The following is a 23,164-nucleotide window of genomic DNA, read 5'->3' as shown; positions in this document are numbered from 1 at the left end:
GAAGAGGAGATTTAGGGGGTCATTAAAGCCTTTTACACCTTAGCCAGTTTAACAAATGAGCCCCTGCAGATGCTCACATGCATAAAACTCAACATATCCTGTCTAGAAATAATACCTACCATGTTTGTTTACAGAAAACTGGTGGACATCCTTGTTAGATTTAAGACTAACCAATTTCATATATATCAATTCCAAAAATTAATTTCACTGTCTCTAGTCTTTTCTGTGTAATACCTCCAAAAGAATAAGTGCAATCAGCACTGCTCTTTTTAGAACTGAATGGGTTTTTAAAAATGAATATTTGCAAGTGTTCGGGTTTTTTTTCCTCCACATTGTTTTAGCATTTCAATGACAACAGACTTGCCATCCCAGTTGGTATGCCTAAAATCTGTAAGAAAAAATACAGTAATTTAGATTCACTGGAACTGAGAGGGATATTAAAAAAAAAGTTTGTTTGAAAAATGGCTGTATTTCATCTAGAGCCACAAGTATGGTACTGCATCAATTATTCAAAAAAATCGATGAAAGAGTAAGTTAAAGTTGTTTGTGACCCATAACTGTGCATGCTTGTGCTGTAAAGACTGGATTTCCTTGAACCACAGAACTTTTTTTTCTGGGTTTTGGCAGTTAAAAGCAAAAAAAACCTTGTGGTTTCACAAAGAAAGGATTGCGGTGGAATATACACATCTCAAAATATATTTCATTTTCAAAGTCCTGGACTAAAAGCTTGTAATACAGCAGAAGAGCAGGGAGGCCAACTGTACAGCAGTAGTTCATGCTAAGGACTTTTATCATGTTTCCTTGAATGAGAAACCATTGCCAGGCAAGCATCTTTCTGTTGAAGAATGCCACAGGTTCCCTTTCAATTGAATTACCACAGGACACGGTCAGAAATGTTCGAGTTTTTCACAATGCCAAAAAACTAAGTGGAGATGTTGAGGCTCAAATTGGCATGAAGGAAATATCTGGCTAAGAAATGTGTGTTTCTAGAGTCTGTCAGTTTCAAATAAAATTCTAGGAAATGAATGTGGATTGACAGCATGACTGATTTCATTTCAATAAACGTGAGTTTGAAATCAGTCTTACCATGATAAATCTTATATGTATAAACACTTCTAACCAATATTTTATTAATACAGCTGGAGGACTATCTAATAAAGTAAAATATTTTGCCTTTAAGATACTTTTCATGCTGGAGCACTTTACAAACCGTATATTATTTCTACAGCCTCCCTCGCTCTTGGATGTGTTCATCATACTGAACCCACAGTCCCATGTAGGGTGCAGAGTAATGCTCACTGCATGTGTACCAATGAAGTTATAGATGTCAAGAAGGTAAGGAGCACCTTGCTTGTTGACAAAGTTGAACAGTTTTATTTCACTGGTATTTCAAGGTTCACAAAATTGTTTTTTTTTTTGGAGTTAAAACTGGACAATTTGATTGGCATCCAAATGGTTCTTATAAAAAGCAGGTATGTCATAGAACAATTCATGCCAATCTTGCATCAAAACTAAGCTAATATTTTAATAGGAAGAAGCTATAATTCCACAACATAAGCAGTGCTAGGGCTCATATTCTTCTCACGTAGAAGTGAGAACTAGAGGGTGAGTCCATCTGAGTGCGACCAAGCACTGTCACCAAATGCACTTTGCATTTAGAGAAAAAGCACTGGAGTCTATGAACTGAGAGCTGAGCACTTCTTGCTGGATATGCTGGTTTTCAGCTCCCGTGGCTGCCAGTGTGAAACAAGGGTATCACGTTCCACATGTAGTATTTATTCAGGCCTATATAAGACAAACTAGGACTTCTGGTAGAGATGGGAGTGGAACAGTCTGCCTGATCCATCCAACCAGCCAGTGTGTAACAGGAATGTTCAACATAGGAAATAGAATGGTAGAAAATAGGTGTCACGGTATTTCCAAGGATGTTGGAATGGCCCAGAAACAGCAAAATGCAGATGAAGTAACCTTGTCAAAATAGGGATCTTTGCAATTCTAGCAGAGTCCAAGCTAGCACTGAAGGTAGCCATGAGGTGAAGGAGATGGGTGTGCAGAAGCACAGCAGCCCCATCATTCCCTGGCACAGGAGGTGAACCATACTTGTAATATGAAGGCCCATTTTTGCCTCTCTTCACTATTAAAACTCCAGTCCCTGCAGTAGGGACAGACTGTAGATAGTACCAAGCTCCCAAGCCTGAAAAATGACTATCCCAAAGGAGTGAAAAAAATAGGTGCTTCTGAAGATCCCAGTCAATGGTCTTTTGTGCATGTAGATGTCTAAACGACACTGGAAATCTGGCTCTTAGGTGATTAAGCCACCTTCTACTGGCAGTTAAGTATTCGAAATGAAACAGTTTATTAGGCATCAGCACTCAGCTCCAACTGTGTTCGTAAACCAGAGCGTGGCTGGTTTCACTAGATCAGTCTATGGTAAATGTATGAAAATGTGCTTCTTGGCTGAGAGGGGAGCAGCACAGCTTTAGGATTAGGCCACAAGACTGAGACAGGGCTGTGGGTTCTGCCTCTGGTTTGGCTCTGGCTGCAGTGCAAATCTGGGCAAGTCATTTCATCCCTTTCTCTTCCTGGTTGGAACCTGTAGGCACTACTGTAACACGAATAATAATAGGCAGCCATTTATAGTAGTAACTGCTAAATTATAAATAAATGATTAGAAGGTTCTTCTAAAATCTTGTTTCTGTTTCTCATCACACGTTTCTAAAAATAATCTATAATTTTGTAAGTATTACAGAAATGGGGAAATAAAAGAGTGAAAATAGTTAAAGTGCTTTGAGGTAAAATACTGTGTTTCCCTTATGTAAAGAATATCAGTATTTTTACTGGCTTCCAGACCAAATGTGAAGAAAAGTCAAACACAGAGGAATTACTATATGCAAAACATTAAGAGCAGTACACAAGGAGGTGTGTGGGAGATATCCTGCATATATTAGTTGGCAAAATGGATTTCTGCTGAGCTGAGCTTCTTAATAAGAATTACTCATTGTCTGCAGCTTGGACAACTTGCAACATCATGAAAGTGCATGTATTCATAACAGATGACTCTGAGGTAATGGAAGCAATTAATTCCTGTGGGGCCTTACATTCTTCATAGCCCGCATTTACATGACATGTGTCTATTTGCAAGGGAAAACAAAGTCACTGGGGTCAACTAAGGGGTCAAATAAATAAGATTGGATGAGGTCTGTGTTCTGCCAGCCTTCTTCAGGCAGAGAGTGTTACTTAAAATTTGCCAGTGTTCCTTAAGAATAAATGAAAGACAGTGGAACTATGAGTGAGGAAGGATGGGAGATCTAGCTGTCATAAAATGAAAAATAATTATATTATATATGTTATAATTATATTGTTTTCTTTATTCACAGTAATGGCAAGTGGTATTTTTACATTACTAGAACGATTTTGAAAAAGAAAAAAAAAAAAGAGCCAAAGGATGATTTCTCTTTCTTTGAATACATTTTTAGTAATTGTTACTCATTTTATCAGAATGCAATGACTGGGCGGAAGCTGCTCCACTCACAATGGGAAGTCACCTGTAAGCTATTTCACAGGCGTCAGAAAAGAACAAACACATCATTCTGAGGATGTGCATTTTCCAGTACTATATTTTTCCCAAAGCAGTTCTTTTCACCTGTATAAATCTGTAGGACCTTTGATGGAAAATAGGAATTTTAATCTGAAAAGAGAAAGAAAACAAAACAAACAAAGGAAGAAGAAATGGAAAGGAGAAAGGACCGAAAATTAAAGGAACATGACAGAAAAAGGAGAACATGACAGAAGAAAAAACCAAGAAAACTTTCTTAGAAGAGACCAGCAGGTGGGAGTGTTGACTTTATCTCAGAGCATTCAAAACAACACGAAGATTTTTTTCTGTGAAAGGGCAATTCCCAAGCAATGAGCAAATTAATCTTATCTGTGTTTTGCTACTTTTTAAGATATTGTCCTTTATATCACATACCAGAGTGAGCCCTTTTTCAGAGGTATTCCATTGTCCATATATTGCTTTTGGCACCAAGGCTTGTTTTATCAGGGTTTTGCTAATCCAACTTCAATACTCTCTCATTGATGACTGGGAAACTATCACTCTGGCAAAGGTACTTTTATTTTTCAAGAAATCAGAATGGTTGGAGACAGAAAAAAACACATGAAAACACTTGTGTTTACATGGGCAAAGAAAAATGGGAGTGTTGGACATAAATGTCTTAGGATTGGTTTTAAGACTTGGATGTATTTTTGGAAGCCCACTTGCAATTGAAATGGGGTAACAAAAGGAAGGTAGGAAAGAAATAATGGAAGGAGAGTTGTTTCTGATCTAGAATGGGAAAGTGATGATGAATAATCTGTAATGTCAGTGTCTCTTGCTCATTTTTTGTTTGGCTGAGAAGACACCATGCACCAAGGTTTTCCACTGTGCCATTAGTTTGGAATACCTCTATGCTTGTGGGGTGCATGGTTAGGTATCTATGAGCTGTGGTGGGATCACTTAGCAATTGAATCTATTCTGCTGCAATTCTGCAAGCCGGAATTTAGCCACTACCCTATGATGCAAAGCATGGCATCACTGAGTGTATCTTAGCTCTGTTTCCTCCCAGATCAGATATAAGAAGTGAGAGCAAATTATTACAGCAGCAAACAAAACCTGAAAAGAAAATAACTATTAAAAAACAAAACATTTTAAATATCATCTTAAAGGTCTCAGATCAGCAGAGGTTTCAACGGCTCTGGTTTTAGTTTAATTTTTTTTGTTTTTTGAGGTTACTCAGTAGTACAGAGGAGACATAGTAGTAGTGTAACAAACAATAAGAACTGAAACAAAATATAAAATGGTAATTTACACTGCTGAGAGAGCAGGACTCTCCTACAATTCTGCCAATGCACCTCCTCTCTTTCATGCTAGCTGAATTTCCATAACACCCATTACTGCGCAGAGAGATCTACGCACGTTATCAGGTGTTGTGGCATCCCTTGAAGCTAAACAACAAAATTATGTGTGCCCTTGGAAGAAAACAAGAACTTTTAAAACATATGAACAACATCTCCCACCAACTCAGCATCTCTGTATCTGGAGGGATACAGGTGTCATGCCAAAGTATAAGAAAACATTTTTCCCTGCCATGAGAGAAGTTCTGGCTACATTGCAATTTCAGTTTCTACATTTATGTTGTTCTAGCATCAATCTTGAAATAACAAGATGTACTGCATAATATTTCCATTTGCACTGAAGGTACAAAAATGAAGAAATATGAAAGACATGGGGCAGGAAAAACAAAGACCTGAAGTGAGAAGTTCTATCAGCAATGACTCACGGTGGTGGTTTTGTATAATAAACAACAGGAGTCCTCAAAGGCCTATCTTCTTCCTCTGGAAGCCTTCAACTTGCATAGACAGTCCAGCTGCTTTTTAAAACCTAATCTCTCAGCCCCTTCAAAGGCAGCAGACCCAGCATTTCCACAGTCATTCATCAGTGTTGGGATTCACGAAGAGACTGTGTGTTGTATGTCCATCTCCTACTGCAATTCTACTGCAAGCTGAGGGCTGGTAGGAAGAGAATTGGTGGAACAGAAATCAACCGGAATCCTTTGTAAAACGATTTAGATCTTTGCTATGAATCACTTGAGATTGTATCACCCTAATAAGCCTTTCAGATAAAACAATGTAAAAATATCTTAGTATGTAGGAACGGATCCAAGGGAGGGCTGCTAAGATGATCAGAGGGCTGGAGCACCTCTGCTATGAAGAAAGGTTGAGGGAAGTGGGCTTGTTTAGCTTGGAGCAGAGAAGGCTCTGGGGAGACCTCATTGTGGCCTTCCAGTACTTGAAGGGAACGTATAAATGGGAGAGGGAATGGCTGTTTACATGGATGGATAGTGATAGGAGAAGGGGGAATGGTTTTAAACTGAGACAGGGGAGGTTTAGGTTAGATATTAGGAGGAAGTTTGTCACTCAGAGGGTGGTGATGCACTGGAACAGGTTGCCCAAGGAGGTTGTGGATGCCCCATCCCTGGAGGCATTCAAGGCCAGGCTGGATGTGGCTCTGGGCAGCCTGGTCCGGTTGTTGGTGACCTGCACATAGCAGGGGGTTGAAACTAGATGAGCATTGTGGTCCTTTTCAACCTAGGCCATTCTATGATTCTATGACTCTCTTTTCTTATGCATTTGTTTGGGTTTAAGTCTATTAACGTTTTAAATACAAGTTTTTTAAAAAAGTCTCTAAGTTATTTCCATTTCCCAAAGTCATTTTTGGATTCTAAGACTACTAGTCTTACAGCTGTTGGCCTTACTAGGAGTTATTTTAGTCCAGAAAATTGATCGTTTGCTACAAATTCGCTTACACTTTTCAGAAGATGCTAATATAAAATCTCTCTATGTTTAAGGTCTTCTGTTACACTGAAACCCATAGCATCTCAGAACTTCCCACGTAACCATATTTTCTTTTTTTCCCCCATTTTCCCAGTGCAGCTTGCTTCTTTGACTCCTTAAAATGAAAATCCACATTTAATGTTTGCATCTGCAATATTATTATTTCAGTTTGCTACACCACTCTTTTCAGTGTTTTTCAAACTTTATGTGGATAAAAAGTAGAATATTGTAAGGGTTGATATTTCTGCAATGTGGTTCTTTAAAGGCAAGGCATATTTTGAAGGGGAAAAAAATCTACTTACTGAGCTTTTGAGTTTGATATATTGTTTTGCAATGAAATTCTGATTTAAACAGAATAGTTTATCTCAGTACTATTCACAAGGGTGCATAGAAAGGATTATACTGAACAATGTGTGTTTTTTAAATTAAGAATAAAATATGTTCCTGCATACATATCAAGAGCTACTTCAGAACACACATAGAAGCTGCTACATATTTCCTCCAAAAATTATGGTTCCTAGTCTATTCATGGCTAACTGCACACAGTTTTGATTTTTAACAGAATTTAGATATTTTATATCCACTTCTTTTTCAGTTTCAGTTTAGCTATAATCTAGAAAGTCAAGTCTCCAGGTTATCCTCTGAACTCTCTTAAAAATGAAATAATTAGTCGCACATTATTCACCCAGATTGCAAATTACAGATACACTATCTCTGTACATCAGTACCCACAAACCTCAGTGATCCTCTGAGACTCCACAACAGTTTAACCAAACAGCTACTGAGGTTGAAGCTATTCATTTATATATTTAATGTATTATCAGGTAGATTTGAAGATGGCATTCTTGGCACTTTCTTGAAGTTAGAGACAAGTCTTGCTTTTGGTGTAAAAGTGCAGTTATAGTTATCTTACATAATAATAATCAAGATGATTTGAAAAGTTTAGCAATATAGCACCAGAAGTTCCCTAGTAGAAAACTAGACTTGGACAGCAGTTCTCAGAGGCTGACCATCAAGATTAGGAAACTGTACTGACTGAGTTTTGATAGGGATCAGCCTTAGAACCAAAAATATTAAATAGAATCTGTAGTAGAAATGCTAAGTTTCCACTATCCACTGGCCTCAACCAGTGATTGAGCACCTGGTGGCAAGGCAGGGCCAGCCCAGGTGAGCTCAGGTGCAAGCAATGTACCTGAGCGATCAGAAGGAACTGAGCCAGGATGCATTCCTTCCCAGACCTCATTTAAGGGTTGTCTGTGGAAGTGAGGGTATCTTATCAGGGTATCTCTGTGTATCTGGGGCCTTCTGAAAGTAGTAGCTTCTTTCTTTTATTTCTGTGCCCATGGCTTTTGTATTTGAGCATATCTTCACTTGCTGTAGCTTGGGGTCTTGCTGTTCTGCTGTCATTGCTCTGCTTTCCAGTACATTACACAACCCTAATAAATTTGCACCACTAAAAAGTATATGTTCCAGTGAAAGCAAAGTATGGCAGGAAGGGGGGGAGGTGTTCATTACTGGGGAGGTTGAAAAATTCACTGCAACTTCAACAAATTGCAGTGATGGACAAAAAATGGGATGATACTTAAGTAAGTGCAAGATATGACCATCAGGCAGAATTCATCAGAAAAAGAAAGTAGAACAAAAAGCAACTTACAAGGGACATTTCTGTAGAAAGGGCTGGAGAGAACATGCTGACAATATACTGTGTGAGAACCAATATGTCGTGGTATTGTATGGTAGGAAGACATGCTGCTGTGTTCCAGAAATACAGGTACAATTTGTAATATACACCGTGTGATCCTTTTCTCTTCTTGGCATTAGGAAAGACTGATGAGAATTTGGTTTTGGAAATGTTACTACAACGTGATTTGCCTGAGTTGTAGTTTCCTGAATTATCTTCACTGAAAATAGTTGTAGAAAACAACATCTGTAAGAGGTGCTTGGAAGAACTGAGGTTGTTCTTTCTAAAGGAGGGAAAGTATGATAAAAGTCTGAAGACATAACAGGCTGTTCCAATGAAGAAGGGAGTAATCTCTTCTCTCTGTCTATGCAGGTTAGCCTGAGAAGTATTTAAACAGCAACAAGGAGCGTTAAGATTAGACGTTAGGATGAACTTCTCTTTCTCCAGTGGTAGAGCAGCAATGGAGACCACAGCACAGAAACAACCATAGATCCTCTGTCTGCTAACAGGAGATACAGTCCTGGCTGGAATGATGTATCTGCCTTGAGGGTGAAAGACGGATTTAATGAACAAAATAAATGTCCATCCCAAGCAGTACTGCAAGTTGGATTTTCCCACAGAAAACAGCAATTTGTAGTTACTTACCAGGGGAACTGCAGATTTGCTGATGTCCCAACCTAGCAGGCTGCAGGACAAGGTAGGTGCCTCACTCACGACATGGGAGGAAGATTGCAGGCACAGGGGAGAGCTGGTTGCTTGCATGGAAGGAGATATCAGTGCAAGGAGGAAGGGAATATGGTCTGGAGATAAAAATCAGGAAGTGAAAGGATATTACCTGCTTGCTGCTATTCGGTGATAGTGGTAAAGGCTGGCTTGAATTCAAATTTGCATGCAGATAATTTGCTGACTGGTATGCTGCAGCCAGGGTGGAAACACGTTCCCCAGTGGTAGAAATTTCTAAGCTTCAGAAATTGTAGCTTGGCTATGTTACAGCTTCTATCTGCTTTCTTCTGTTCCCTTTGAATATTACTTAGAGAACTGAAAGCTTTAGCATTCTCTCCATGCTAAAAATTGCAGCTGCCTTATCTCTCTGACAGGACTTGTAAGTTTTCTAATTATTCTTTGTTTTGGCTTGGAAAACAAGTAGAGTAAATGGGAGATACTCTGTTTGAATTGCAGGATTACCCCTGAAAAGATTCCTGATGATTCCAGGTAGGTTATACAAAATAAAAGGAATCCACGCTCAGGTGTAGTTTAAAACACCCTCAATATGATTTGATAGCAGTTCTAACAAAGAAGTTTTCAGAATAGAGTAGAGGGCATGTATCAGCTTGAGTCATGGATAACAGTTCTTCAAACATTTTCTTCACTTGTTTATTACTAAACAGGTGGATCACTCATTAATGAAGTGCTTCATGAGTAAGGAATCTCATTAAATTTTGAGCAGACTTTTCATTGAGCAAGTTCTGCCTTTTGGCCAAAGTACACATGCTTAATGACTGCCACATAGTAAGTTCTCTTCAGTCTTTGGGCAAAGGAATCGGAAATGAGATTTCAAGAGCTGACCAGACCAAGGTAGGAAGCTGAGTTCCGATGGCTGCTTAACAGGCACATATCATTATTGCCAGTATTTCTGCTGTGTCAGTTGGACTTGGAAGACACACTTGCAACTAATACAGTCTGTATTCCAATATTCACTTTGATCTATTTTCATGTTCTTCTCTGTGGGGATCTCTGAAACGTCTCTCAGGTCTCACTCCTGACTCAGCATATAAGCAATTAAACAATTGTGGAACTGTCTGGCAACAGTTACTTGAAAATAATTATTAGTTTTCTTGACTGGAGGTATTGAGTCAAATTAATATCTCAAAGAATTTTTGGATGCATCTTGCATGCTCCCTAAGTACTGTGTTCTTTGGTTAACGAATGGCCTCGTAGATCTGCCCGTGAAGCCAAGAGTCCTGCAAGCTGAATCCCAGTTTATTTGTTTCAGCAGAAGGAAGGATAGGAAGTGGAAATTAATTCTGGGCCAACTTGTATTTGGACTGGATATTCAGTCACTTTAAAAGTGAAGCCAAATACAATGCAGAAGGGCAGTCTTTGACCCAATGAAAATACAGCCATTTGTCCATCCACGCCTACGCATGGCTGAAGTTAGATAGTCCCCTCCAGTCTCACCAATGTTCTAATTAAAAAAAAATATGCAGGGCTTACATTCAGTTCAGGCTTGTAGAATTTTAGGCCAAAAGGAACTAGATCATATAGTGTAGCCTGTAAGTCACAGGCTGTTAAATTTTATTCAGTTGCCCTGTTGAGCTCAATAATTTTTATTTGACTAAAACAGCTTGTGCTTTGGCTTCCAGTAAGGCAAGCAATCTTTGAATGATAAAGAGACAGAAAACGATTATTTTTGTTTATGTGGCTAAATGCATATGTTGATATGTATATGTTCTGCTTTATTATCTGAGAACTAGGTTTTAGTTGGGGGATACAATCCTGCAAGTAAATAGGTGTAACCGTTACACAGATGACAAGACTCACAACATGACTGGTATCTTGCCATGGAGAAGAGTGGGGGAAGATGAAGGGAAGGAATGCACACGAACACAGGCCTGGTTCAGCTCTCTCTCTCATACATGCACTCCTTTCAAGGTTTCCACTTAGGAAATAAACTTAACAAGACCTGGTTGTTTTTTTTTTTTTTTTTTTAATGAATCCCCTAATTTGCAAAAATACCTCAGATATGTAATGTTTTCCAAACCACAGTTTAAAGGCTCACGTAATTAACACAGCGATATAAATCACTGCAATTCTAGCTGGAAAAAAAGATGTGGCTAGTGTTAAAATGAGATTCAAAACCAGCAAAGTGAAAGAATGAATCACTCAGGCACATTGTTTACGTTGATTTGAATCTTTCTGTTACATTAATTTGAGCACAGGTCAATTAGTAAATTAACTAAAAATAAATTATAACTGCTGATATCTAAATTCAAAATACAGCCAACATCTTTTTGGCAAACTAATTGCTCTTAAAAAAAAAAAAGGTTAGAGAATAAAGACTTCACTTCTAATGAAAGTGGGATGTCTTATATTTTGTACCTTTGAATCTTTTTAGAAATCAAAGTATAATTTGCTGTTTCACTAATACCCCACCTAGGCTTTAGTAAGCACCACAAAGCATGCAGAGTGCTATGAATCAGTGCAGCTAAATAGCCACTGGAGAGCAGTCTAAAAGCTGCAGTTAAGCATACTGATCATAGTTTAGCTTTATACCAACATACTTTTAACTCATACTGTATTTCAATTGCTTGTATTTATGCATTTTCTGCTGGTCTGGCCAGCTATTGTTTTCTAGTTTCCTTCCTTACATCTTAAATAGACTAAAATAGTCTCCAGAACTTCTGGAGGAAATTTTTTAGAGCTCCATCCAGTAAAAGCTTGATACAAAGCCATTTTAGCTTAATGAAAGTCTTTCCACTGACTGAAGTAGTTTGCTTCCAACCTCATGGTTCACAGTCACACTGTTTAAATGACTACAATGAAGCTTTTGTTGGTGAAATTACATATCTGTGTTATTTCTTTTTATTCAGTGTGCCAAGCAGTGTTTTGGTTACCATAATTTTTGTTGATTATCTCTCTGAACTTGAGAGGCAGTCTGCTTCAGAGCTCCATGACAGCTCAGAATGGGTTAAAGATAGACTGCTATGTTTGGTATGGGGCTCTGGTGCCCGGTCCAGGGCTACAATCTTTTCTTAAATCTGGACAGATGCTACAACCTGGGACAAGTCTGATCGTGTCAGTTGTGTTGAAGACTGAGACACCTGGAGAATGAATCTAGAGAAAGGATACCAACCGTCTTCTCCTATTGTGAAAAAGGCAGTATAGATATCCTAGTTATTTATAGGTAGAAATATAATTTGATTTTTAAATGAGGTTTTGCTAATCCTGCGTGAAGTTTGCACCAGCCAGAAATTTGCCAGAATAAAAAACTGGTTAAAAATGTGGGTGAAAAGTCTTGCTTGGAAAAATGGGGACCTGCAAGTATATCTACCTGTCCCTTTTAGTAGAGATCCTATTCTGTTCCCTGTACGCTTCTGGCCATCCCACTCAGTGGGAAGTTTAATTGGATGTCAATATTGGGCCTTTATTTGAAGAATAATGCAGACTTACAGTGGAAGTCCAACAGCTTAGAAATACAATAACAATTTGGTTAAAAGTTCCAGGAGTCTCCTATGGGCTTTGTCAGACCTCTATGGTTTCTGTTTAAAACTACAGCAGATTTTTTCCAGTGAAGCATAGCAGCTGAGTATGCTAGCCCCGTGTGCAGAGTGGGAGGTTTCTCACATTTCCACCTTGCAGTCAAAAAGTTTTCTGGCAGTGAGAAGTGCTAATTTAACAAATTTCTTTCCAGTGCCTTTTTGCCAGCAGGCAACCAGAAACATCCCCAGGTATTCAAAGCAGAGGTGATGTTTTGGGAATGGAAAAAGGCAAACTTCATCCCAAGTAGCTTGAGGCCACTCCGGAAACTTTGTCGTGGGAGTCCCTGCTGGATTCTGCACAAAGTCAGTACATGGCCTGATACAATTATGTGTTTAAACGTCCTTTCAGTTGCCATTACAGAGGAAAAAAAAAAAATTGGTACCATTTTGAGTGAGACTTCTGAACATGTGACACAGAAAGCCCACATTGGTTAATCCATGTTCTCCTGTATATGTTTCCTTTTTGTTCTTTTTGATCTCCCAATGGCTAACACGGTGCTCATCCAAGAGCAGTGACAGAAGCTTTCTGTGAGTCTAATTAAATGTTTTTCCCTGATTGACTCAGTGCTTTTAATACCCTAATTTGAAGGGCAGGGTGTGATTGCAAAAGCATACCCTACCCAAGTCATAGGCATTTTTGTACAGACTGGCCACTGTTGCTCGCTTGCCCAGAAGAGACAGCTCTTCAGAGACTTTCTTAAAGGAAAGGAAAACAGGGTGGACCACGAACAGGGTGGGATTCAAAGAGATTAACAATCAGAATTAAGCAGATTCTTCCCCTGACCATTTGGCTTAGCCACCCCAGTGGACAAGTTGATCCAGAAAGCAGAGACACTACCTCATAGTCTATAACCCATGAGTCAGTGAAAGCATTTGACAAAGATGATCAAGTAATTATAATCTCCAAAACTGTCAGACTTGCTGGTAGGGTCAGTGGTGTGACAGTCTTAGCTGATGCTGTCACTTCCTCACACACGTGGGCCAATTGTGTCACCAAGGCTATAGTCAAACACTTCAGCATGATGGCTCAAGTGTTGCCAAACATCTTTCCTCATAGCTAACTATGAAAAAATGTTGGTTTCAGTAGTCATGTAGAGACTGTAATTAAAATACTGAACTTTTTGGATCAGATTCTCTGGTGGTCCTTTGCTGGTGGGCAGCTTAATGTGGGCAATGGGCTGCAAGAAAAGGTGGCACAATTTCTGTTGCATTCACAGAGCTTATGGGAGCCTACAACAACAACAAAAAAAAAGTGTCAGAAAATGTGGTCCCTGAAGCCTACAGATGCTAGAAATGAGAGTATTGGAAATCTTGCTCCTCATCTGCTTTACAAAACAAAAGCCAGCACACCCTCATTCCTCATGGCCATAGCCTTGAGATTATGAGCTAGTTAAAACCAGTAGCTGAAGGTGGCAATATATATTTGGGATTTTTCTTCCTAAGACTGTGGCTTATCAGTGATATTTCTGACATCAGCGCATGGCAGTGCTTTAAAATACATTATGAGTCTATTATTTTGGGGAACTGCTTGGGAGTTGGCAAATGGGAGTGGCAAATGAATAACAGACACTTGTACCTGGACTGGAAGGACCCCATACTGATCTCCACAGGAGGTAGGCTAGCTTGAATTTGGTGCCGTTGCAGAACCTTGGATCACTGCTGTGGAAAGAGATGGGTGAGAAAAAGCTGTATGAAGCAGGGGCCTGGTTCTCATAGCTTAGGAGCTCTGTTCAAGCTAAGGCATTCACCTTTGCCACCCTCCTTGAGCTACACTGTAGGTGCGCCTGTGCCTGGCTGTGTGTCTCATTGACACTGGCTCTGAACTGTGAACTTGAAATCTCAGCTTGATCTCAGTTTTGCCTCCTCACTACAGGCTTCTCTGGTGATCTGGACTTGGCCGACCCTGGTTGCCATCACAAGACCTGCTCTGCTCTTCATTATTAGGTGCTGTACCCTAAGCTTCTTCCTGAAACAGACTGTCCTGTTTGTCCAGCTGTCAAATTTACTGATCCAACAAAAGCAAAGGAGTCTCGAGCAATGCGGAAGAGGCAGAATGGGTGAGGCAAGACCAACTGTTGGGACTCTGCTCTCTATTTTCTCATTACACCTCTGCTGCCCATGCATAATGCCTTTATTATTTTCCCCAAAATAAGAAGAGTCCTCAAAGAACAGAATAAACCTCTGGCTGCAGTAGGAATATCTAGTGCTCTTTATGAGAAATGGCCTGGCACTTGAAATATTGTAGTCAAGATCCCACTCCTTTCAAAATATTGTAGATCTGGAAGCAGTACTGAAGCATCAAGTATGATGTCACTTGTCCGTGGTAAGCTCAGCTATAGCAGGTTGCTCCTGCTGCAGAAGACTATCCTGGCCCTTCATTTCTGGACAATATCATCCTTTCTTATGCTAACGGATCCCACTTTTTTCCTACCTTTCCTTTCATATCATGTTTTGTGGATTTCTGTTAATTCTTATGGCTCTCTGTTACACTCTCAATAACCAGCACCAAACAGAGTTACCATGATGAGATGGTAACACCAAATAAATAATACTGGGAATACCCAGTGTGTTCACAGATTGCATACATGTATCTATGTTGTGCTTACCCATTTTAACAACAATGGGCTGTTAATGATTACATTACAAGCTTTAAACTCCTTTCAATAAAAATGATCCCTATCTTCTTTTTTTGAACGTGGTAAGGTTCCCCACAATTGCAGTATTTTGCATTTGTCCCTGTTCATTTCATTTTATTCCTTCCTTTACAGACCGTTCATTTATTTTATCAAGATGATCTCTGGCAGTCTTTGATTTCTCATCAAACTTACTTGCACTCTCCCTCAGCTTCATGGAAATCTCAGTTCCATTCTCTAGATTGTTTAGAAAACACTGTCTTGTGTAGGTCAGACATACTATGGACTCTGGACTATTGACAATATTTGTCCTTCTGTTTTGACAGTGAATTAATTTTATCTGCTGTATCAGTATGATTTTCCAGTTGATTTTGCACACATTTGATATTAGATTCTTTCAGACCTGCTTTCCTTGCTTTGCTCTTTCAAAGAGTCATTGTCAACAGTGTTGAGAACAAATGGATTATAGGTGTGGTACTCAAAAGCAAACAAGACTTTACATCTATTGAGAGAACATAACATACAACAATTACTGGTTTTCCTTCCTGGTCCACTCAGTAGCTAAAAAGATAAATTAAATTGGATCTTGACAAATCTGTAGATGGATTCACAAATCCAGGTGTGCTTTCTCCCCTTCTTTTGCAATCCTAACAAATTGTCACAAAGTCACTTTTGGCTATTTCTCCATAACTCCGAACAACTGAGTTAAATTGGCTAGTTAATAATTATTTGGCCTTCTTTTCAAGGTATGTCATGTTTGCTTTTATCTGCTTTTGAGTATCTCACCCAAAAATCACATATTCTGTAGGACCACCATCAATGGTTACAGGAGTAGATCACCCAGTTCCTGCAGTATTCCAGGATGAAAGTTAGTTCTTTGGAATCAACAAATTAGAAAATGCGAAGCCAAGCGAAGTGCTCTCTAACCTATCTTTTCTCTGTCTGAGGGACAGTTTATTTCCTTTGCTATTGATTTTAATTGTAGAAGCCACTTTTTAGGGAATATTGGTTAAAAAAAAAAAAGCATTATGTATATTACCTTCCAGTGTCATCTATTAGTAGGCTTCCCCTTCTGTTTACAAGTTCACTAAGCCTGCTTTTCCTATTACTGATGCTTTGTTAGAATGATTTCAGTAGCCAAGGTTTCTAGGAATGGCATGTCATTTTCTGCCTTGGCCTTCCTGATGTTGTATCTGTGTGCTGTTGAAAATCTGTCTTTAGTACTCCATTATACTTCCTGCTTCCTGCAAAACTTCCTCTAATGTATGGGATCAAAATGACCTAACCAATCTGATTGCTTACTCCCTGCTTATCTTCTGCAACTGGAGAATTTGCACTTGCATCTTTAATACCATTTCTTTGAAGTTATGTGATTTCTTTCAATTTCCCCTTTTACCTTGGATCAATCTTCCAGGAAATCTTACCTAATGACCCTCTGGATAACTTAAATCTGCCCTCCTGAAATCCTGTTGCTTTTACTGCAGTGTTGCCTCTTTCCATATGAAGGAAATGTGAATTCTGTCATTTCCCCATCACTGACACCTGAGATACTCTTTGACCCGGCCCCATTCTGTGCCTCTGTTTGTTGGTTTGGATCCAGCACTCTTCTGTGGCAAACCAAAAGAAAGGCTGCAGGGGTCTGACTCTGTCAGCACATAGCAAACAGTTAATGCATTGTAATGGGGGTAATAAAGGAGTAATTTTATGTATCGTTCTTCTGGTTTTGGTCACAACTAGTCACAGAATGCTTTATCCCAGGCACACAAGCCTGTGAGAGTGCTTTTACTCGCTTGAAATATGCATGTTAAAAATAACAGCATTAATTCTTACCTTACCACTTCACCACAAATAAATGTAAAGGAATATATAAAGAGTGTGAATAGCATATATCTAGCCAAATACATGTGTTGTTACAAAAAACTTAGTTTCAGCAATGTTAAGAGTCCCCTCTGGTCCATATCTTGGGTTTCTCTTACATTCTGCTACTGATTTGTTCTGTGACTGCAGAGACAACTCGTAAAAGCAACCACTGACATTTTGACCAATCTTCTAAGAGAATAATCCAGACCAGGGGACAGTGAAGTGATTATATAATTTCCCTACCTGATTTTTTACAACCTGCTTCTTACTCTGCTCCTGTTATGGCACTGAGTTCAGTGACGAGGCACACTCACTTAACTGCCTCATTGCAGTTAATTCTTTGAATAGTTAATGCTTGCTTTATGTGAATTTTCTTAACAGACACCACACCACTCTATGGCTGCATTGTTCTTTTCCCAAGGTGGTCTTTTTTATAGTGTGAGAAGTACAACATTGTTGTTTTCTTTCCTGATTAGAAGTCTTTTGGACAAGATTTATGCAGGGATTTGTGTGTATATTGGCCTGTATTTGTGTAAGGCCAGGAGAAAGAAGAGAACCCCTGTAACTGTGTTTCAACAGCTTTCCAGAGAAACAGTTTATGATGTCCTTGTTCTAAGAACAGTTATTTGAAATAGCCTTAACAGGGATCAAAATCATGGGTTCAAATTTACTCCCTGTAAGGCCTTATCTCCAAGTGTTGGCTCCAAGGCTTACAACTAAGAAAGATCTCCCAGGTCCTCATGTTTCTGCTCTGCCTGCCATTCATATGTCAGAGCACTGAGAACATGGGTCACTACACGTGCCCTCAGATATTCAAGTCAACTGTTCAAAAAATAAATATGGAAACTGACTTCCCTTAAATTCCCACTCTCCATTTCTTTTCACTTCAAATGAGATCTGCCCTTCTTTCCCCCGTGACTTGCTACTCTATAACACCTGCAGCTCCTTTCATATCATGCTGGATCTCTCCTGGACTCTCTACCATCTCATCTTTCACACTCCTTTCCAGATCTCCCCAGATTTGTGAAGCACACTATTGCTTCCCACTGTTAAATTAAAATAGCAAAGTAGAAAAAGAGAAGCAAACCCTTAGCATATCACTTTCTTCTAGGCCTACTACACCTCCCTTAGTTGCCTGCTGGTATGAACTAAAAGCTCCTCAAGAAGAAGAGAGCTCTTGCGTGTATTGCTTTGTACACTGCTGGCTCCCTGAACCATCCCCAATGGGATATGAACAACACCTTGATGTCACTTCCTTGCCACGGACAGGATCCAAAGTATTTGTTAGCAGTAGGCAGGCAACTGAAATTGAAGATAAGCAAAGAACCAGAGCTCTTGCTTGACAGAGTTCACTGACGTAGAAGTTGCTTAAACTGTCTGAAGTAGATAATTCAGAGGAGCCTCAGAAAGAGGCAAGTCACCAGTTTTTCCCTCTGCTATAGAGCAATACAGAGGATGAGAACTGCACTTGGTCCACCAGCAATTTGTAACTCCTGTACAGAGCAGGATATGCTAATAACATCAACTTTCATCACAGCGAAATATGCCTAAGCAATGCAGAGAAGGCATGTCTATTATGAATGACACTATTAATGATATAGTACTAGGGATGCTATTGTTCCACAGTGAGAAAAAAGATTGTTTTAAATTGTCAGTTTCTACTTCTAGAGGTAAAGCAAGATTACTTCATCTCTGTAAGTATTAACAAGGGGTTCATACAACATTCTGAAACCTCAAATAACTACCTTTTCAAATCCCAGTCAGCAATATGGCCAAAACCCCATACAAACACTGAGGTCCTCAGGATTGCAATGCAGGCGGTATTCAAGCAGTTTGTATATGTTCTCCTTCCTTTTCCCTTTTCCTTAGTGCTTAATATGGTAGCTTTTTTGCAATCTAATACACTTCAGCCTTTTCCTCCTATTATTCCTTCCTTCCTTACTCTCAGCAAGATTTATTTTCTCTTTACTTTTCCCTCTGTTCCCTTTTTGCTCATTTCCATTATTCCCTAGTTTGGCCAGTTTGGCATCAATCAGCAGTGCTCTCCATCCCTCTTTCCACATGATATATATTTTTATCCACCACCAAAAAGCAAATCTCACCGCATCTGTTCTATACCTCTTTCTCACCAGTTCCTGAGGTGGCAGTGCTCACATTAACATAATACAGGCTATGGCACACGCTACTCATTTTTTGTTGCTTTAGGTCTTGTCAGTTTATTCACTCGTCTTAAAACATTTACTAGTTGCAAGCTTCTTCTTCTCTTACAGGGATTCAAGGGGGCTGAGGGTGCATGTGTGTGTCTATCTGCTGTCTCCTCTTCAGTGAAGGCTTTGCCAGTTTTAGCAGCCAGAGTCAGGTCTACACAGACACATGAAAAAGTGATTATGGTGTCAGCAGACATAGCTTTAAGTTAGGTAGCACACATAATGGTACAGGTGCTGGAGGCAGCAAGAAAGGCATAAGTGCAGGCTAGTGCCCAGAGTACGTATTAACCCCCAGATCCCTGGGGTAGTCCAGTTTTCAGCCTATCCTAAAAAACATTGCAGTCTGTCATGAACTGCTGTCAACACCAGAGCAACTTAGGTAAAACCTAGTACTTGTGCTACAATCGAGCCTTCAGTCTCATCTGTAAATGTACCTTGGAAGGCTTTGGTGACAGAACAGTCTTTGTGCATTTAACCTGGAATGTGCTGCAGTGCATGCCAGGGGCAGATTTAGAAGGATTATGGTAGCTGGCTAACGGTATCTGTAACTACCAGTGCCAGACTTATAAATGGAACGGAAATTTAAACAGGTTCAAGACTTTTTTTTTGCTTCAGTCAGCTGGAACCTGAACTAGGCTACATCCTGTCTGGCTTCATCTGCCTGTTTCTAGTTGTATAACCAAGATGTTATAATTGCAATATAATCAAAAGAGTAAGGCAAAAGCAAACAAGGATCACAAAAGAGAATAAGTAGAAGAGCTTACCCTTGGGTTGAGCTCACTAGAAGATACTATAAGAGGAGGATCTCCAGAAGAGATCCTTCCCCTCTGGTAGCCAGCTCTCAAATAGGTCCAGGAGGGGTGCAGCCTGGCTCCACCCCTTCTGGCAGCACAGGTGAATTGCCTTCACCTGTGCTCCTCTGGCTGACTCAAGGCTCACCTCAGGTGATTAATCAGAGGTTCAGGCCGTGACTCAGCAGTTCCCATACACTAGTATTAGTATTGACTAAAAATACCAGTATAAACCCTGCAAAAGTGATCTCGGCACAGTCTGACTGAGATGCTCTCCTTACAAAAGTAATGCAAATTGGCATATTTCATCCTGAATCTCCTCACTCTGTGAGGAGTGCAAGTGCAGCAGAGGAAGAGCCCAGAGTACTTGTCACCTAAGAGTACAGATATGGCTCAAGGTAATCTTTCAACCAGTGTAATTGATTAATCATCTGAGTTATGAAAGGTGTGAGCAGGCTCCCTCCTTTGGTGGAGTGCTTTGGAGATTAAGTCAAGAAAAATGCCACATTTGAAAAACAGGTCTTGTGGGTTCTTGGACAAACAGGGGTAGACAAAATTCTGTTTGGAGAGTGACCAAAAAAAGCCTCTCAAATGCACATGAAAGCTGAGCGATGGGAGATCCTGACCTAGCCCAGCTTCAGGCCCTGCACTGTCAGCACCTCTCACTGATTTGTTGAGAAGCATACAGAAAGCATACAGAAAGAAGACCAGCTTTGCTTTGGAGTGCATTTAACAGACTGCCAACAAAAGATAAAAATGATGGACTTTTCTTGCCGTAAAAAGGACATTTTTGAATGTAGCTCATGCTCTGCTTTACAAAGTTCTGATCTAGGAGGAGATGGAATTATCTATTTAAAAAAGAAAACTTGCTTCCAATTTTCTCCAATGTCAAATCCTAAATTGCTAAATAAAAACAAGTTTTGTGCCTTACTTCTAGCATAAGGAGTTCTATGGCTCTTGGAATTTTATGTCTTTTTATGTATTCAATGTCATCTTAAAGCTAAGAGGGCATAATTTCTACTATTGGTAGTGTTTCTTGTCTTTCAAATCTGTAATTATATACCCATATTCAGCAATCATTAGTGGAATGAAATCAGTTTGAAGAAGTAGAAGACAATGTTGCCAACTTTATAAAACTGCCTGTGTCTGGGAAAATTCTTGTTCTGCACAGAAATGAGGACCCCTGAGAACAGCTAGCGTAGTGAGTATAAGAGACAACTGCCTGATTTTTGGTTTATTGCAGAATTCTCTCCGTAGCTTTGATAATATTTTCCTTTAGTCTCTCCTCTTTCTTAATTGCAGAATCATGGAATCATTAAGGTTGGAAAAGACCTCTAAGATATCTAGTCCAGTGTCCAACCCATTCCCACCATGCCCACTAACCATGTCCCTCAGTGCCATATGCACGTGTTCCTTGAACACCTCCGGGGACGGTGACTCCACCTCCTCTGGGCAGCCTGTGCCACTGCCTCACCACTCTTTCTGAGAAGTTTTTTTCTTCTTCATGTCCAATCTGAACCTCCCCTTATGCAGCCTGAAGGTATTACCTTTCATCCAATCACACTTACATGGGAGAAGAGCCAACTCTACCTCAGTACAACCTCCCTTCAGGCAGTCGTAGAGAGTGATAAGGTCTCCCCTGAGCATCCTCTTCTCTGGACTAACTAATTGCAGGTCCCTCAGCTGCTCCCCATAACACTTGTGCTCCAGACCTCTCACCACCTTCATTACCCTTCTTTGGACATGCTCCACAGCCTTGATGTTTTTCCTGTAGTGAGGGGCCCAAAACTGAACACAGTACTCAAGGTGTGGTCTCATCACGCCTGAGTAAAGTGGATGACCACCTCCCTGCTCCAGCTGGCAATGCTATTTTTGATGCAAGCCAGGATGCCATGGGCCTTCTTGGCTACCTGATGGCTTATGTTCAGCTGAGCGTTACCAACACCCTCAGATCCTATTTCTACACACAGTCTTGCCAGCCACTATTCCCCAAGCCTGCAGATCGATGCTGTCCTATTTCACAAAGACATATTCTGACATACTTAAGTCTCATCTGGTCTGAACATCACTTGAAGCAGCGAGCTCCTGCTGCACTTTCTGCTCTTACACAGAGATGGAGGCTGCCAATTCTCCTTATCAGATACACGCAGGTAAGAACAGCAGCAAATGCATCAGATGAAGTGAAGGGTTTCTAATGACAAGCCCTGGTGCTATAGTAATGGTGTTAATGTTGAGTTGCTAAAAATGTCATTCTCAATTCCAAGAATAGCAAAGACACAATAGACATGGTATGTGTTATCACTCATTTTTGCATGGCCCTGTGTGGAGCCAAGAGTTGGACTCGATCCTTGTGGGTTCCTTCCAGCTCAAGATATGCTGTAACTCTATATTAGATCTGAAAAATAATTTTAAACAGTTAGCTCTCGCTTCACCCAACATCCAGAACGTTTCAGCAACGTTCTGAAACAATGCAATGGGATGAAATCTTGCAGCTGAGTAATCAGGGCAACGCAAGCTAGTGCAGTGACTGCAATCCTCCTACATCACCACTGGAGACTGTAACAGCAAGATTTAAACTGGGAGCGTGTGGGGATAGCGTGCAGATAAACCTTAAGGATTGCAGAGTACGATTCAAGCTGAAAGGCATGATACCCCCAAACTCTTTCTCATGTTCTGATTAATATATCTTATGGGCTTTCAGAGACACTGAGTAATTGCTGGCCATGCCCTGCAATGAGCTATAGCAGAAGAGTAAAATAAGAACACAGTTTGGATATGTAAAGGTCCTGCAATGCAATCATGTAAGAAGGAAACCCTGGGTTGACAGACTTTGGGGATTCATGTAGAAACACAGCCAGGCCTCTTTTTTATCTTGTTTGTTAGTTTTTAGATACAAAAAAATTAATGCATCAATGAAAGAGGACACTTATTCAGTATCTCACCCGCGGGCCGCTCGGTCAAGCCGCGCTCCTCAGGAGCGAAGCGGCTGGCAAAAGCAATGCAAGGCTTAAATCCCTCGCTGTCCTCCAGCTCCTCCGCGCCGCAGGGGTCGCTGTTTCGGCCCCGCACGGGGGCGGGGCTGCGGCGCGCTCGTCGCTCTCACGTGGCGCCGCCCCCTGGCGACACGCGGTCAGGAAGTCGGAGACTCGGCTTCTCCGCGGCGGCAGCTACGCAAGCCACGCCCCTTCGCCCGCTCTCAACCAATCGCTGCACTCTCCTTCGGCCGCGGCGCTCCGGCGTCTCCTAACCCTTTAAGGAAGCGCCGAGGCTCCCGATTGGCTGCAGAGCGGAGCCGGGCGGGGCGAGGCGAGGGGAGGGGTGGGAAAAAACGGGGCGCGCGCCTGCAGTTCCCCCCGTTAGC

General features: G+C 40.5%; 2 long non-coding RNA genes across 3 annotated transcripts in view; one reads left to right on the top strand and one right to left on the bottom strand.

The window, feature by feature from the left end:
* Positions 1-14,509, top strand: part of LOC122179299 — a 47,736-nt gene extending 33,227 nt beyond the window's left edge. Inside the window, exons 5-6 of one of the 2 annotated variants that reach the window (XR_006178633.1) lie at positions 1,229-1,335; positions 14,186-14,509. This is a non-coding gene — a long non-coding RNA (uncharacterized LOC122179299). The remainder of the gene's footprint in view (positions 1-1,228; positions 1,336-14,185) is intronic. The other variant, XR_006178634.1, reaches the window with a different exon arrangement.
* Positions 8,705-22,835, bottom strand: LOC122179300. The gene is made up of 3 exons (XR_006178635.1): positions 22,746-22,835; positions 13,889-13,971; positions 8,705-8,853 (listed from the first exon to the last, which is right to left on the bottom strand). It is a non-coding gene; the product is annotated as an uncharacterized LOC122179300 (long non-coding RNA).
* Between the last annotated feature and the right edge of the window lie 329 nt (positions 22,836-23,164).

This window comes from Lagopus leucura, unplaced genomic scaffold (genome assembly GCF_019238085.1).
Source record: "Lagopus leucura isolate 7727_CA_CO unplaced genomic scaffold, USGS_WTPT01 Super-Scaffold_100002, whole genome shotgun sequence".
In the NCBI taxonomy this organism is placed as follows: Eukaryota; Metazoa; Chordata; class Aves; order Galliformes; family Phasianidae; genus Lagopus; species Lagopus leucura.
This window is presented reverse-complemented; position numbering and strand designations above follow the sequence as displayed.